At 43.4% G+C, this 16,824-nt stretch overlaps 1 long non-coding RNA gene across 1 annotated transcript; it reads left to right on the forward strand.

Moving 5' to 3' along the window:
* The first annotated feature begins 833 nt into the window (after nt 1-833).
* Nucleotides 834-16,243, forward strand: LOC112607577. The gene is made up of 3 exons (XR_003115880.1): nt 834-900; nt 6,507-6,661; nt 15,936-16,243. It is a non-coding gene; the product is annotated as an uncharacterized LOC112607577 (long non-coding RNA).
* The last annotated feature ends 581 nt before the right edge of the window (nt 16,244-16,824 follow it).

The raw sequence follows: 16,824 nt of genomic DNA on the forward strand, positions 1-16,824 counted from the left end.
ACCACATATTCTCACTTATAACTGAGAACTGAACAACGAGAACACCAAGACACAGGGAGGGGAACAACACACACTGAGGTCTATGGTCAGGAGCAGGTGGAGGGAGAGTATCACGATAAACAGCTAATGCATTCTGGGCTTAATACCTAGGTGATGGGTTGACAGGTGCAGCAAAACAGCATGGCACACGTTTACCTGTGTAACAAAGCTGCACGTCCTGCACGTGTATCCCAGAACTTAAAATAAAAATAAAATAAAATTAATTTTTTAAAAAAGCCACTTTGTCAAGCCTGTAATCCCAGCACTTTGGGAGGCCGAGACAGGTGGATCACGAGGTCAGGAGATCGAGACCATCCTGGCTAACATGGTGAAACCCCGTCTCTACTAAAAAATACAAAAAACTAGCCGGGCGAGGTGGCGGGCGCCTGTAGTCCCAGCTACTCGGGAGGCTGAGGCAGGAGAATGGCGTGAACCCAGGAGGCGGAGTTTGCAGTGAGCCGAGATCCGGCCACTGCACTCCAGCCTGGGTGACAGAGCCAGACTCCGTCTCAAAAAAAAAAAAAAAAAAAAAAAAAGCCACTTTGTTTAGAAAAGAGTTGGTCAGATCCTCACAATGGTAAGCACAGTAACCATATGACTCAGCAATTCCACTGCTAAGTATACATGCAAGAGAAATGAAAACACACATCCACGCAAAAACCTGTAAATGGATATTAATAGAAACATTATTTATCATATAGCCAAAAAGCAAGAGAAGCTAGTCACAAAAGCCACTTTTATGAGATACGAGAGGATTCAAATTCTCAGACAGTGGAGCAGGGATTGCTGGGGCTGGAGGAGGCAAAGCGCAGTGGAAGGAGGGGCTGCCGCTAATGGGTAGAGGTTTTCTCCTGGTACAAGGTAATGAAGTTGTTCTAAAATTAGAGAGCAGCGATAATTGCACAGCTTTGTAAATATACTCAAAACTGTTGAATCATACACTTTACAAAGGTGAACTTTATGGTGTGTCAACTGCAAATCAATAAAGCTAATGAGAGAGAGGGGGAGCTCAGCTTCATTACTCTGTTCTTCCAGCATTAAGCTTTTCCCTGGACACTTACGATTTAGTCTCTCTCTCTCTCACACACACACATACGCACACATCCTCACTCATGTTTTATACTCTTCTCCTTTTCTCTTCGTGCTTCAAAAATATCAATCAACTGGAAAGTGATGTTCCCAGTGTAGAGACACTGCCAATCTTACTGAGATCTCAAATAGATGGAGGCAGAGGAAGGTGGCTGTTAGGGCTTCACTTTCCAGTAACCACAGGGCACTAGGAGCTCACATGAGCCTTCCTCCTCCTGTGAGAAATTCATGAAGATGTGGATAAAATGTGATGCCCAAACAATATGTGACCAAAATAGGCATTTTTTTAGGCCAACAGAACCTATCCAGTGTTGTGACATGGTCTGTTATGAAAAATTAGCTGTGAGTGTGTCTATTGGTAAGAGAGTAAAAGGAACGCATTTACAACCTGATTTCACTTGTGCCTCTGCTGCTTTTTCATGGGATCTGTGGCTTTATTGAAGACTTTTTTATAAGAACGTGAACAAACAAACTGTAATCATCAGACAATATAGGCAGTATAAATAAAGTGTTTAAGATTCCTTTCATCCTTCTTCAGTCTTCCTTCTCCAGGTCAGGAGACCTATATCTTTTCCTATATTCTTACAAACATGTAATATGTAGAATGTCTGTTTTTATGTCATTCATCACTTATAACTAAAATACACATGATGTAGAATTTACCATCTTAACCATTTTTTAAATGTACAGTTGAGCAGTGTGAAGTATATACACGCTCCTGTGCAACCAATCCCCAGAATGCTTTCACCTCGCAAGACTGAAATTCTATGTCTGCTAGATACTAACCACCTGCTTCCCCACTGCCCTCAGCCCCTGGAAACTACCCTTCTACTTTCTGTCTCTATGAATTTGACTTTTCTCATATGAGTGGCATCATACAGTTGTCATTTGGTGACTGGCTTATTTCACTGAGCATAATGTCCTCAAGGTTTATCCACATTACATAGCATATGTCAGAATTTCCATCTTTTTAAGGGCTGAATAATATTCCATTGTATGAACAGACCGCATTTTGCTTCTCCACCCATCTGTCGATGGACACTTGGGTTGCTTCCATCTTTTGGCTAGTCATTCCAGCCCTTGGAACAGTATTTCTGGAAGAACACTTTACCCAGTCCAATCAATTCTGGAAGTGAAGAACATATCCTACCATGTCTTCCTGCATGGATTGAACCATAAGCGCATTCCGTTAGAGAGTGCCTAGCGCACGCCAGGCGATAGGGGGCTTTTGCCACAGGAGGCGATAAAATGGACACGATCCTGACATCATGAAGCATGAATGGCGTAGACAGAATGTAAAGTTAAGGAATAGGAGTGTGGGACAGGCTCTGAAGAAAATGGGCCATGTCAATAACAGAGACAATGGGAGGGTCGAGGATGGCATCCTGAGAAGCTGATAGTTATGCTGAGACTGGTAGGAGAAGCCATGCACATGAGTGCTTTTGGAGTGGGTGCAGGGCTTCTCGTTAGAGAAAATATGCTGAAGTGGAAAAGAGCATGCAGAAGGCACAGAACAGGCTGGCATGGCAGGCGCACAATGCAGGTGTTCTGCAGGGACAGTGGCATGAGATGGGCATGAATGGGGATGGGTGGACCAAGGTGTGAACTCAGATGATATTCCATATGCAAAGTATATGCTGACAGATTTAAGCGAGGGTGTAGCAAGACTGTAGATATGTTGCAAAAGCATAATGTGGGAGAATAATAATTTGAAGGGGAACAGGAATGGAAGCAGGAAGGCTATTAGGTGGCTACTGCAACAGTTCAGGCATGAGATAAAGAAGGATGGATCTGGGGTTGCAGCAGTGGTACTGGGAAAAAGTGGGTGAACCTGAGATATGTTTTGCAATTAAAACCAATGAGACTTGGGAGTGAATTAGATGTAGGAAGTAAGGGAGGGAGGAGAAGAAGATGGTGCCTTTCTTTCCTGTTTCTTTTAGTCTAGTCTAGAACACTTTGTCGTATTCCCCAGCACAGGGGCTTAGGTAGGCCCAGCGCACACAACACATTTTTGTGGGCTTGGGCCCCCCGTCCTGCTTCCAAGTCCAAGAGCTGCAGAATGCTGGCTGCCTTTAGCACCTTTGATTTTCTTTAAACTTATAGGTTAGAAGATCTCTTGTGTAAACAAATACCTGCAGGTGGGGGTGCTCAGTGGCAACTCTGTTTGGCCATCCCAGGGATGTCTGGACAACAGCATGTGCAAAATAGCCCAGAGGTACGGGGACATTCTATTTGGTATTTCACCCTCCATTTTGCTAAGTCACATGATGACTTCATTCATGACCCATATGAACTATTTTTTTCAAATATTTGAAGTCATAAGACATGAAGAGAGAGAAAAGAACTTGAAAGCTAGAGAAGCAGAAGAAACATTTGAGGTTTTATCATGCTTCAGTTTTCTGTCTTTTAGGCCCATCAGTTCTTACCTTAAAAATGAGAACATTTTATTAAATTTCCCCAAGTTTCCTTCCAGCCCTACCAATTCGTGACTCCTTAGAGTAATAGTCTATTTTTAGGGACAATAAGATCATGTGAGTTTTTCAAAACAAGAACAATAACTTTGTATCAACAACAAAAAAAATCAAACTGAAAATGAAATGCATTCGCATTTGCGGAGCCTAAAACATGTAGAAGTACTATAGTAGGTAAGTCACTTCTTTTTTATTTTTGTTTTTCCAAATTGAAATATAGGAGTTGAACTGCTTCTGAATGCGATGAACTAGTTTGTAGCAGGCCAAGTTCTTGCCTAGAGCCACTGAAAAAGCCAGATAAAATGTAAGAAGCTGTTGAAATGCCCTGAAGACCCATAGAGGCAGCTCACAAGAGCCACTTCCTCTGAGCCCACATCAGACAGGAGTGCGTGGCATGAAGGGGAGCTTTAATGGGCTGCTTGTTACTTTGGAACATCTGCCAATTTTGGTGTGGGGCAAGAGGCCAAGAGCATCACCATCTTGGACAGAAGCAGCCTGTGGAGAGGCCCAGGAGCCAGCAGAACTTTTAGAAATCTCACGGACCTAAAAACAGACTTTGGACCTAAGGACTAGGGGGATGGGGACAGGATTTGCAGAGAGCAGGGTGGGAAGGAGGGAGGCAGTGAAGGCAGACATCTCCTGAACTGTTCACCTAAATGGTAAGAAGATTAAAAGAATTAACACGAAGCTGCAGGAGATGCAAAAACAATTGTACATAACGGAGGGAAGTGTAAGTTATGAGTTCATCTGGTACCCTCTAGAGGAGAGTCCTGTGTGACCTCTGCCCAGGAGCCATGCTGAATGAACGTAAATTGATTTTACAAGCAGTTGTAAGCCATGTATAGCTTGCTTGATGTATTCCACAAATAGATATTCTCCAAGCAAATATTATTAGTCTTTCTCCCCCAAAGCCCAGAATTATGCCTTAATTTATTTCCTCTAGGACCATCCCTTCACCCTCCCTTAATAGAAGGAAGAATGCAACACGGCCTAACTGCTTTAACACCGTTCTCCCTGGTGTTTTGGGGGGGAGCTCAAACCAGACCGCTTGGGTTCTGAACCTGGCACCCCATGTGAATTTAGGAATGTTACTTTCAGATGTGCTACGTCTGAAAAAAAAGCAATAATAGTACGTACATAGTAGAATTGTTATGAGCATTAAATGAATTTTGCTAGCCTTGCATGCAGTAAGCACTCATTTAGTATTCATTACCACTATTATTGGCTTATCTGAATTAATACAAATACCAAGTAGAAGCAGCATGAGTGGGTTTAGCAAAAGCACAACCAGGTCTTGGGAAGCCTAAATTGAGGGCTTCCTGGGTACTGATGTGGAAATATACCCAGACTGTGAACGCCGTTAGCATAGTCCTTCAAGTCCTTCACCCATGTAAGCTGGATATGTTCAGATAAATGTTTGCTATGCTCCAGCCAGATGTAGGAAGGGCAGCTGGCAAGTCCTGGGGAACATCATCCTGGCACCATCAGGGCTTCAGATGTGGCATGGGCTTTCTTACCAACTCATCTGGTGTCCTCAGCTGGCAGGAGGCTCTGGCCGTGTGAAGGGCCCTTCTGCCCACTGCACACCTCTGTGCTAATATCCTTCACACGAAGCACCATTCAGCTGCTGAAGTCCGTGCTTGTGAGTCCAGCAAAGTAGATGCATGTCAGCATTCTGCAGCTCTACGAGGATAGGAAAACAGCACCCCTGCTGGCTGGAACACAGGTGTGCAAGCATCTCAGAGGACCAGTGGGGCATCCGACTGGGTCGGTTGAGTGGAAGGCAATCCAGAACGTGGCTACTGTAGCTGCTTTCTTTTTCTTTCTTTCCATTATAGAAGTAATAATACTTGCTGAAAAAGAAAATCGTATAATAATTAAAAGCATAAAGAAGCAAATTAAAATTACCTTTAATTCTACCATCCAGTGGGTCTGTTTTCTGAAAACGTGATTCATTTTGGTTTCTAAACTGTTTTTTAGTACTAGAGTTTTTGCTTTGTTTTTGTTTTTCAAAGTCGTGGCAAATGAATGCATGAAAATTTATCCCTAGATTCCAAACTTCCGGTAATTAAATGTATGTGTCTTGTCTGCAATACAATTCATCCAAGGTGAGTAAAAAATTGACAGTGATTTTGGTCACACATCAAATGGCAGGTCATTTGTAATACATTCAGTGGCACCCTCGCTCCTGTTCTCTCAAAGGAATTTCAGACTTGCCCCGGTCAGAATTAAAAGGTAGATAAGCTGTCAGCCTACAAGCTTCCTGGTCTAATTAATTTGGGGACAGCAGTGCTGTGAGACATTAATAAGCATCTGCTTTCTTTTTCCATTTTCTCATGAGGTTATCAATTCCTTTTTCTGTACATGTCAACTGCAAACCTGAGAATAGATTTCAAGGGAAAATTTGGAACAATGCGTGCTTTCTAAATAAAAAAAGAAATGAAATGAAAGATGAAGAAAGGAAGAAAAAGGAAGGAAGGAAGGAAGGAAGGAAGGAAAAAGAAAAAGAAGAAAGAAAGAAAGAAAAGAAAGAAAGAAACAAAGAAAGAAAGAGAAAGAAAAAAAGAAAGAAAAAAGAAAGAGAAAGAAAGAAGGAAAGAAAGGGCGGGCAGATGCAATGCTGTTCATTTCTTCTTTTAATATTTCATATTTAAAGTGAAATCTGCTGCTTTTTACAGTGCATATTTGTTCTTTGACCACACTAGTGTTTTGCAAAACTTAAATTATTTGGATTTTAGAAACACCAATTAGGTCACCATGGATGCTACACTATTTCTTTTCCCAAATAATCATTTCCCTTACAAAGTGGCAACTTGCATAAATTGTAATGTTGAAAGTACACAGACTTGAGATTGGAAGGGAGCGAAGTTGCTCAAGGTCGTTTAAGTTGTTGATTTTATCTCTTAGGACTTCTACCTTCTGCGCTTCTGCAGCCATCTAAAATCAGCCAGAGTGGTTTAGGATCCCATTTCCGGCTCTTGCACTGGCGATCCCAGCTGCTGTTCCTCTCTCTGCAGTGAGGGTGTTTCTCTCCCTATTCAAGAGGAGTGCCAACACCTGAGGTTTGGATTCCATCTCTTCCTGCCCCTTCTGCATCATTATCTTCTCTGCCCGGTAGGAACAGCAACTGCCATAGCTAAACACAGACCAGAAGGAACTCTCCTGAGAACTCAGGTCCCTTCACAGGCACCTCTCCTCCCCTCTCTTTCCCTTTAGGGACCTTCAAAAGCAGCTGTTTTGTTCTTCTCTTTCACTTTGATCCTTTATTTCTAGCTCTGTAATATATTGTTTTTGTCTCCACCATTTCACTACAAACTAGAAGTTTAAACTCCAGAAGTTCTTCAAGAGCTTTTTATGTTGATTTTATGTATTTTTTCTATTAAAAAATCTAGACACACACACACTCTTTTTAGCCATCTGCATTCTTGATGTCTTATGTTGATTGCCAATGCTGATGCCTCTCAAGTCAAAAACTCCAAACCATACTTTTGTTTCAAGCCCTAGGCCAGTATCCAATTTCTTAGTAGACTTGAACATCTGGATCTAGACAAGTCTAAAACTTAACTCATGATTTCCTCTGTTTGAGCCCACCAGACTTGCTCCTAAAGCTGACCCTTTACACACATAACTCGTATGTGGTGAGTAAAGCCACCATCCCACCTGCTATTCAACAACACAGTTGGGGGTGATTCTAGGTGCTGCTCCCCAGCCTCTGGATTCCGTCAGTCACTCACCCAACTCTACAGATTCTCTTGCTAAAATATCTCACTTTATTACCCTATTACACGTTCCCACGCTTTCTTACCATTCACATTTAAAAAAACCATTTACAATAATCATGAAATAAAACACTCAAGAAAATAGCACAAAATTCACATATATATTAGGTTGGTGCAAATGTAATCATGTTTTTTTTTTTCTTTTGGTTTGTTTTTTTTTCCACCAACCTCATAGTATATCAGAAACAGCCAAGTAACCAGTCCTCAGGTCAAGCAAAAGAACATTCCTCGAATTCTGGAAGGTTCTGAGTTTTCTCTTCTGGGTAGCATCCTCTTCCTCCTTCTGAAGACAATCCCTAGCCCAGTTTAAGAGTGATCACTTCCTTACTTTTCTCCTAGTGTCTTCTCTGAGACACATGCCCTGAAGTTCCCTCTCTGTGAGCAGTATGTATTCTCTTCCTTGATTTTCATTTCATTTTATTTTTTCATTCACAGTTACGAGTTTGAGATTCATCTATGCAGTGAATCACAGTCATTGTTGTGTAGGGTTCCACGGCATTAATACAGAGCATGCTTTTTTTCCCATTTGTCACTTGGGGGACACTAGGTGGTTCCTAGTTTGGAGTGGATCATAGTAACGCCACTGCCTTCAGGACCCACTGCAGTTCCACTCCCTGGTATGTGTCTGAGAAACCCAGGGTGCATTCCTTGGAGTGGGATCCCAATCCCAATTGAGGCTGGTCCCAATTACCTACCCCACCACTACCTGCAGTGGAAGTACACAGTACAGCATGAATTCTTAAGTGATTTCTGCAATAGCAAATGAATCGTTCTCTCTTTCCTTTCGCCTTCGATGTCAAGGATCTTCCCACGGTGCAGATCTGGTGATGCCACCCTTCTGCACGGCATCTTTTCAGTGACTGCCCTCCACCCTTGGACAATACTTACATTTTCTAGCAATGGCGTTTAGGGCTGATTGTGATCAGAGCTCTGTCCTCCAGTCCAGACTCCCACCTTGCCATTTGCTTACCTTGATCGTATACATCACCCATACAGAAGTGCTCCCAGCTACTGCAACATGGAAGCAAGAGTTGACTCTTTACACACAATTATTCATTTATATCAAATCGTTAGGGAAGGCATTCCCTTATCTCCAGCCTGAGTCCAGTGCAAGTCCCCAGGATTCTGAAATCTCTCCAGGCATTCATTTATTATAGCAGCTATCAAGTTGTATTGGAAATATCTGTTTACATTGAATTCATTCATATCCTGCCTCTTATACAAAAGGGTTGGATAGATGAAATATAATAGAGATGGAACCATGTAAGCAGATAAGTGTAGCTAGACTACAGTTTAAAAAGGAGGACACTGGAAATTAGATAGACAAGCTATGGAATTCCATGTGGTCATTAAAATTGGGTCTCAGAAAGACACTAATGACAGGGACCACAAAGCAGGTGTGTGCCTTCACCACAGGGTGGGAATGGGGGCTGCGTGTTCCATCTCTGAATTCCCAATGCCTGACACCTCCTCAGAGCAATAGGATCACATGCGTGTTGAAGTGGATGCCCAGGTAACAGGCAACTTTAGACTTGCTATGACCTCATTCATGCACTGCAGAATGATGCTGGTGTATATGGCTGGACAACTGAAGTATTTGGAAGGACGAGTGTCATCTGCAGTTGCTAACTAAACTGTCTGTAGGGACAATCTATCAGCAGCTGTCACAAAGACTGAGCAGGCTTAGGAGGTGGGAGCAACTAACAGGGAAATGATGGAGGGCTTTTTGAAACATCACACACCGGGGCCTGTCGTGGGGTTGGGGGAGCCGGGGGATAGCATTAAGAGAAATACCTAATGTAGATGACGAGTTGATGGGTGCATCACACCAACATGGCACATGTATACACATGTAACAAACCTGCACGTTGTGCACATGTACCCTCGAACTTAAAGTATAATAAAACAATTAAATAAACATGAAAAAAAATTTTAAAAGTCAGCTAAAATAACTCTTGTTGTTCTTAAACAGCTTCCAGTTTTATATAACTCTTTTTTCACAAGGTTAGAAGAACACTCAGGATTTAGAAATCTGTCTAATAATGACTGTCTTCAATGACTTAGGGAGGACAGACAGGTAGAAACTGATGTGTTTTGAGACCAGCATCCTAAACTAGATTTGTTCACAACCATTGTCTGAGAGGCTGCCATTCACACAGGCCAGATGCCAGGGAGGAGCACCTCCTGGAAACTGCATCCCCTTCCTTCTGTCTGCTCACCAAGTCCTGACCACGTTATGGGACCAACAGAATTTACCCTGCCTTGTCCCCTTCAAATGTGATTTGGGAAATCAGGAAATTTTTATCTGGAGCCAGTAAGAGACAGTTTTCTTTATTCTGATTTTCTCTGGGAAGATGCACTAGATGGAAGACATCAATATTCCTTTATTTTGTGCAGCTCGACATGCTAAAGTCTTTTTTTTGTTTTTTTTTTTTTTTTTTGAGGAGTCTCACTCTGTCCCCAGGCTGGAGTGCAGTGGCACGATCTTGGCTCGCTGCAGGCTCCGCCTCCTGGGTTCATGCCATTCTCCTGCCTCAGCCTCCCGAGTAGCTGGGACTACAGGTGCCCGCCACCTAGCCAGGCGAATTTTTTGTATTTTTAGTAGAGACAGGGTTTCACCGTGTTAGCCAGGATGGTCTCGATCTCCTGACCTCGTGATCCACCCGCCTCGGCCTCTCAAAGTGCTGCGATTACAGGCGTGAGCCACCGCACCTGGCCGCTAAAGTCTTATTAATGAACACTTTCCCATCTTGCAGTTTCTCCGTAGCAGTTCCATGCCTGGTGGTGATGGAAAGGTTTCTCAGAACACTCAGGTTTATTCAGACTGCCAGACAAATGGCATCCTGTAGACTTACTTAAAGTGTGTTTTTTGGTTATATTGCTGTAACAGGTGAGTCTTAAATCCCCAAATTCTAAGAAAATAAAGCCTGAGGGCAAGGAGTACGTGTTTGATACCATAGCTCACTTAAAGGGAAACCAAAATATGCCTGGAGAACAAAACAGAAACTGGGCATTACCTTAGAATAATAATTGTTATTATTATCGAGGCAAGGTTTTGCCGTGTTGCCCAGGTTGGAGTACACTGGCACTATCACTGCTCACGGCAGCCTCAACCTCCTGGACACAAGTGTTCCTCCCTCCACAGACCCTCAAGTAGCTTCCCTTTAGAATTTAAAGAAAAATGCTGAGTTAAGAGATGGCACGAAGAAGGCCAGGATTACTCTGGAACTCATCACCCTGAGCCTTCACAACAGCATGGGCTTTTCTGGTGGACACCACCTTGCTCCTCCTCAGTGTGATAGTAGCCACATGACTGAGCTCAGCATTCAGACTGATCAATCCCGTCTGTTGCCCACATGCCCTCTCCCCATCTACATCCATCCCCAATAGACGTCCGAGGGTGCTCCTCCAAATGTCATGCCCCCAAGTCCTGTGCAAGTTCTCATCTGACCCTATGGCGCATCCCTCCCTTCCACCCCCATCTTCTGGCCAGCCTGAGTACAGTGCATGTCCCCAGGATTCTGCCCTGTGCCCCGTCAAGTTCTCCTCTGATCTTTGCTCTCACCTTTTGACACCTGGCTGTTCTCTGGGAACACCCTGTCACTGCAGACACAGGATGTATTTCTCACACACGGCCTACATCAGGATCAGGAAATGGAGTTGGTTTTTCCTCTTTCTTATTGTTCCTTCCTAACTTTTCCTCTCCCTCTCTCCTAACCAGAAGTCCCTGATGCTCAAGGATGTGTCTCACTGGCCTCTGCCATCCCCTGCCCTGGTCATTGCCACTGTCTCCTTATCTGGTCCTTCTCAGTCATTTCAGACACTAGATCCAGCCACGGCTTTGTGCACACTCCATCCTGATCCTGATCTGTATTCTGTTCATCATCTACACTGGTGTTTCCAACCTCATGGATGCCTAGGGTGGCCATATGTCATGGTTTCTCTTGGAGTGTCCCCGCTTAGGCCTATTGTCCTGGAGTAATTATCGTCGGCACCACTTTCATTCTCATGCCTCCCCATTTGGAAGATAAATTATATTGGTGGTCTTGTGGTCGGCCAGATATCTACTTCTCTGTCACTCCTTCCTCTTCATCTATGTTCTCCTCCTTCCCACTTCCACCAGTCACTCCTCCATCATATCTGGGATCTTAGGCTCACCAATATATAAGATCTCAACTCTGAGCATTCAAAACACGAGTGTTGCCTCCTATTCTTTCAATTCCAAAGCAATTTAAACTTCACTGAGATCTTCCATTTGACGATCCCTTCACTCCCTCTGTGGATCGTCATTACAATCAACTTCCTGATGCCCTCTAGCCTCTACTCCACTAGAATCCCTGCCAAACCCTCACCTGCTTTAGTGTAAGTACCTTTCTTCCTTCTGTCTGTGTCCAAGCAGAACTTGATTTTAAAACTATCAATCGTTCAACCGGACTGACTGGTTTCATCTTAAATCATGACTATAAACCTCAAATGAGCAATGATTCTACAGACCAATCCTATTCAGGTTCCCCTAACTGCAGTCTGCCAGTGTGTCAGGCAGTGGCCTTGAAGACAGAGCAATAGGATTTACTTCATCTGAATGACAGAAAGAAAATAGATTAGAAAAAAGAAAACGGAGAGAGCCTCAGGAACCTGTGGGACTCTGACAGAAGATCTAACATTCATATTTTGGGAGTCTCAGAAGGAGAGGAGACCGTGAGGTTGAAAGAGTATTCAGAGACATAAGATTTATATATTTCGTTTACACAAACAAAGTTTTATATATTTTGCCAAATTTGGGGAATTTTCTGCTGTTATGTCTTTGAATACTCTTTCTTTGTTTACATATTTCGGGATTTGTTCAAAAAGCTGAATAAATCCCAAATAGAATATACCCAAAGAAATCCATGCCAAGACATGTCATAATTACACTTCTGAAATCCAAAGACAGAGAAGAAGCTCTTAAAAGCAGAGAAAGAGAGAAATGACACATTGCTTTTAGGAAAACACCCACTCAAATGACAGCAGATTTCTCATCAGAAACCACAGAGGTCGGAAGAAAGTGGTACAGCATTTTTCAAGGACTGAAAGAAAAGAATTGTCAACAATGAAGCCTAAACCCACTGAAATTATCCTTCAGGAAAATAAAGACCTTTTCCTATAAAGGACAAGTAAAAAAAATTGTCTCTAAAAGACCTACCCCGAATGATTGCTAAAGACAGCTCTTCCACAGAAAGGAAAAGCTGAAGGGAAGAATCTTGGAGTTACCGGAAAGGAGGAAGGAACCGTGGAAAAGGCAGGTAGACAGAGACACAAAGGAGACTAGGCTTTTGTCTGTGAGTTTTAGAAACCATATTAGATGAGTGAAACCAACATAACACTATCTGATACTCAAGATGACATTTAAAAATGGGACCATAAACAGGCCTAAATGGAAGTTAGGTTTCCACATTTCACTTGAAGTCATAAAATCCAAGGTCTAATATTACTCGTTAGAAAGAAAAAAAAGACTCCTTTCTCAACCCCACCTTCTCCTTCACTACTTTTCCATCTCTCTGACGTTTTGCAGCAATGCTTCTTAGAAGAGCTTCACTCACCATCCCACCCTGATTTTGTTTCCCTTCATACCACTCCACCCAAAAGGATCTTTTCAAAGTCCTTCGCAATTCTGGCAAGAATAGACAGCTGATATTTTCCCAAATTGTCTTCGAGTAATCAAAGGCATTTTCGTGTCAGCTCTCTCTGATGTCAGGATTATTCAGAATATGTATTTTCTGAGTCATCCTCCCTCACTGCCTTTTGTTCCTTGACACTGAAGCTATATACGTTAAAGCACAAATACTCCTAATATTTCATACGCTGGCTTTGATTTCATCATTTCTAACAATTTGCTACCTTGAAATTAAAACCTGCTTACATCTACTAAAGCCTCAGCTTTAAAACGGCACTTGAACCAGACAGTTAGTCCTGTGGGGAATGACATAATTGCCCAAAGAACCAAGCCACAAGCTTTTTACTGTACAAAGAGTGAATATTTGCAAGAGTTAAGCCTTGTTCTATTTTCACTCTTAATTTTTTTGATGCTACGCAAAATTATGGCACTCCTAGATATGGGGCAAAATTAGAGTCTTCTTATTTTTTCTTATGTTGACAGACCTTTGAACTGAACTATTTTGAGTTCAGTATTTTGAGTATTTCAAGATCAGTTTCAATTTGTAAAGATGCACATCTCAGTACAGAGCAACCTCCAGAGGAATGAGATCCATTTAAAGCTTAGAAATACTGTTTTGCCTAAACACAATGAAAAGGAAAGGAAATTAGAATATATGGGTAAACATAAGAAGAGTGTGTGTGTGTGTGTGTGTTTGTGTGTGTGTGAGAGAGAGAGAGATAGAGAGAGGGAGAGAGAAGCAAATTAGAATGAAAAGATACACTTTAAAAAATCCATTGGCCTGAGTTTAAATGTTCACTCAAGCAAGTCACATAGCTCCTCTGAGCCTCATGTGTGAAATAAGAGGATAATGCCAATCTTGCAGGATGATGGGGACTTTGTCCATGTTGATCACCAAACTTTGCTGAGCTCTGTTCTTCATGAGGAAGACTCAAAGACTAGCTGTTTCTGGCTTTGTTGGGGTGTTGGGGTGCCACATGACTCATTGTAGCCATGAGTTAGAAGCAGAGAGCAACTCAAGGATGTGCATTTGATTTTCAATGTGAGGTCACACAGAGCTCTTTGGCCTGCCACGTGGCCAGCATTTAAACTGGTGCCTTTTGGCCTGGCCTCTGAGCAGCAGGGATCAGCAGGGAGCCTTGCCGATGTGCATTGTCATGTTCCATGCGCTGGAATTAAATTTTGGTTGTTCCAAATCCTGAGATGTTCAGTCCTATGTTCCCAAGGCATCATCACATTTCTGCCATATCAGGTGCCTGTTACAGTGATGGAGGTCAGAGATGCTCATTAGGTGGTGACATTACAAATGCTGCTGTTGCTTTTGCTGTGAAATCGATTCTTACTGATTCTTCCCTGGCTTTAGGAGAGTATTGTAAACTCTTTCCTCATACCACCCATCCTCACATAATCCCCTCCTCTTAAAGTCTTTGATGAACCCGCATTCATGTGAAGTCAGAGAACCAAGTTGATTTTCCAACAGGCACTGGGAGTCAACCCAAGTTATTTGCTCACTGGGTGGAGGCAAGTAGCCTGAATCCTCATGGTAAGCCTGTGACAGTGCAAGTTTAGGTAAGATAAAATTGTGGTGTCTCCCTTCTCTGCCAGACTCCGTTCTCATTGTGCTGACCTTGCAATAAGACAGCCCTGAATCCTGTGCTATTGAAGAGGTGAGGCCCTCCTAAATGGCCTGCTTTATGGAAGGATTTTTGGTACTCCCATCACCACATCCACAGAGAAGGCGATTGTAGGCTAAGGGATCAGGGGCTGTGATGCTGCTGGTGCAGTGAGCCGCTCTGCATTGCCAAGGCCTTATGCTTGCTATAAACACCATCATTGCCAGCTCTGCTCTTTGCCAGGGTGCTCACGGTCATGGTGGAGGGCAATGAGCAGACAGGAACCACCCCGGTCATGGCTGGCGTTCACATCCCTCCACTTGCAGGGAGCCATGGACCCTTCTACCGCTGACGCTGGGAGACCAGCCAGACACCATTGCTGACTCTACCCATGCTCCCTCCACTCATTCACACCTGCCACACTAATCATCCCAGAAAATGACTTCCACATGTCACCTCTGTGTTCCTCTCATGGTTCTCCATGCTTTGAGAACAAAGGCAAACTCCCTGTGTCAGTCAGCTAGGGCTGCTGTGACAGAGCACCAGAGCCTGGTGGTTTAAACCACAGAGACTCATCATCTCACAGCTCTGGAGGCTGCAAGGCTAAGATCAAGGTGTGGGCAGGGTCGGTTCCTTCTGAGGCTGTGAGAGAGCCTGCACAGGTCTCTCTTCTGGGGGTTTGCTGGCAGCCTGTGGGTTCCTTGGCATGTGAACGCATTCTATCTTTGAATGGCGTCCTCCGTGTTTGTGTCTGTTCTTGTGTCTGAATTTCCCTTTTTTACAAAGACACTAGTAATATTGGATTAACCACCCACCCCCTGACCCTCACCCCCCACCAACCCACTTGCCAAGGACCTCATTCTAAATTGACTGCATTGGCAAAACCCTATTTCCAATTAAGGTTACATTCTGAGGCACTGGGGGTTAGGACTTCAACATATGTATCTTAGGAGGGGGCACAGTTCAGCTCAAAACACTCCCACAGTTGAGCAACGCAGGCTCTCCACCACATTTTCCAACCTTCCTTTTCCATCTTATATTCTGAATTCCACTACACTTTCCCACCATGCCTGTGGTAGCCAGACTGCTAGAACACTTCCCTGCCTGGGGGTCTAAGCCTTCCTTCTCAGGTCTATCCATCCTTTAACACCTAGCCAAATCACTTCTGTGGAGGGTTTTGGGATTCCTCCAACCTTGGTGATATGTGTGAATGCACTGAATTCAATTTTTTGCATAAACCATAGATTGGGCAGCTACTCACAGGCTTTCTTGCAATTATCCTATCTTCCAGGACAGTATCACCCCTAGACCTGGGCAAGAGAGACCACTGGGTGAGGCATCCATGAAACCCAAGGAAGAGGCGCCTATGAAGAGTCTGCAGTCACCTTCTAGACCATTCTCCCTCAGTAAACTGTGTCCTCTCCAGAGCTGAAGACTGGGTCTTCCCATGCTGACACCTCCAGTGGAAAAGAAAATTCTAGATTCAGCTCTGGGTGTCCAAGTCATCATGGAGGTACATTTGTCAAGGTGGAAGAAAAGGACATGTTGTATTTTGCAGTTTGTAAGTTTGGTCGATAACTTTAAAATATTTGGACCTATGTGTGGGTGCCATTTGCCTCTTAATCGGGGTTGGGTAGGAGTAGAACTTGCTACATGCAATCTCTTTCCCTATTTGCTATACTCCTGTATTACGACATGAGCTTTTTAAAAGATAAGTATAAACGTATCTGAAAGGAAGTTGGTCCTTCCTGACCCTTCAGCATAGCTTTAGCTGCTCCTGTTTAGTTCTGATGTCATTATTCTTCCACTCTCCTATTTTGTGCTGAAGTAATAAGATGTTTCCATGGAGTATGCATTTATCCCAATAAAAGGACTTTTAGTGAACCAATAGAACAAGTCTCCAGAACCCACCTCCAAGTCACAATGATAGTCTCACGATGCAAGGAGAAAGGTGATTTTAGGTGCAGCAGCTAACGGGGTGAGACATGGGAATGAGGCTTCTGTGTCTCACGTGGTACCCACTCATGCCTGCTGTGCAAGTCAATTTCTACGTCTGGCCCCAGGCAATGTCCAACCACCTACTGATCTTATGTGATGAGGGGTGGGAAGGAGACACTTTGCATGGTCCCCAGTGACAAAGAAGAGGCCCTCAGCTATAGCTACTCTTGTGTGAGTACAGG

This window comes from Theropithecus gelada, chromosome 15 (assembly GCF_003255815.1).
Source record: "Theropithecus gelada isolate Dixy chromosome 15, Tgel_1.0, whole genome shotgun sequence".
Classification (NCBI taxonomy): Eukaryota; Metazoa; Chordata; class Mammalia; order Primates; family Cercopithecidae; genus Theropithecus; species Theropithecus gelada.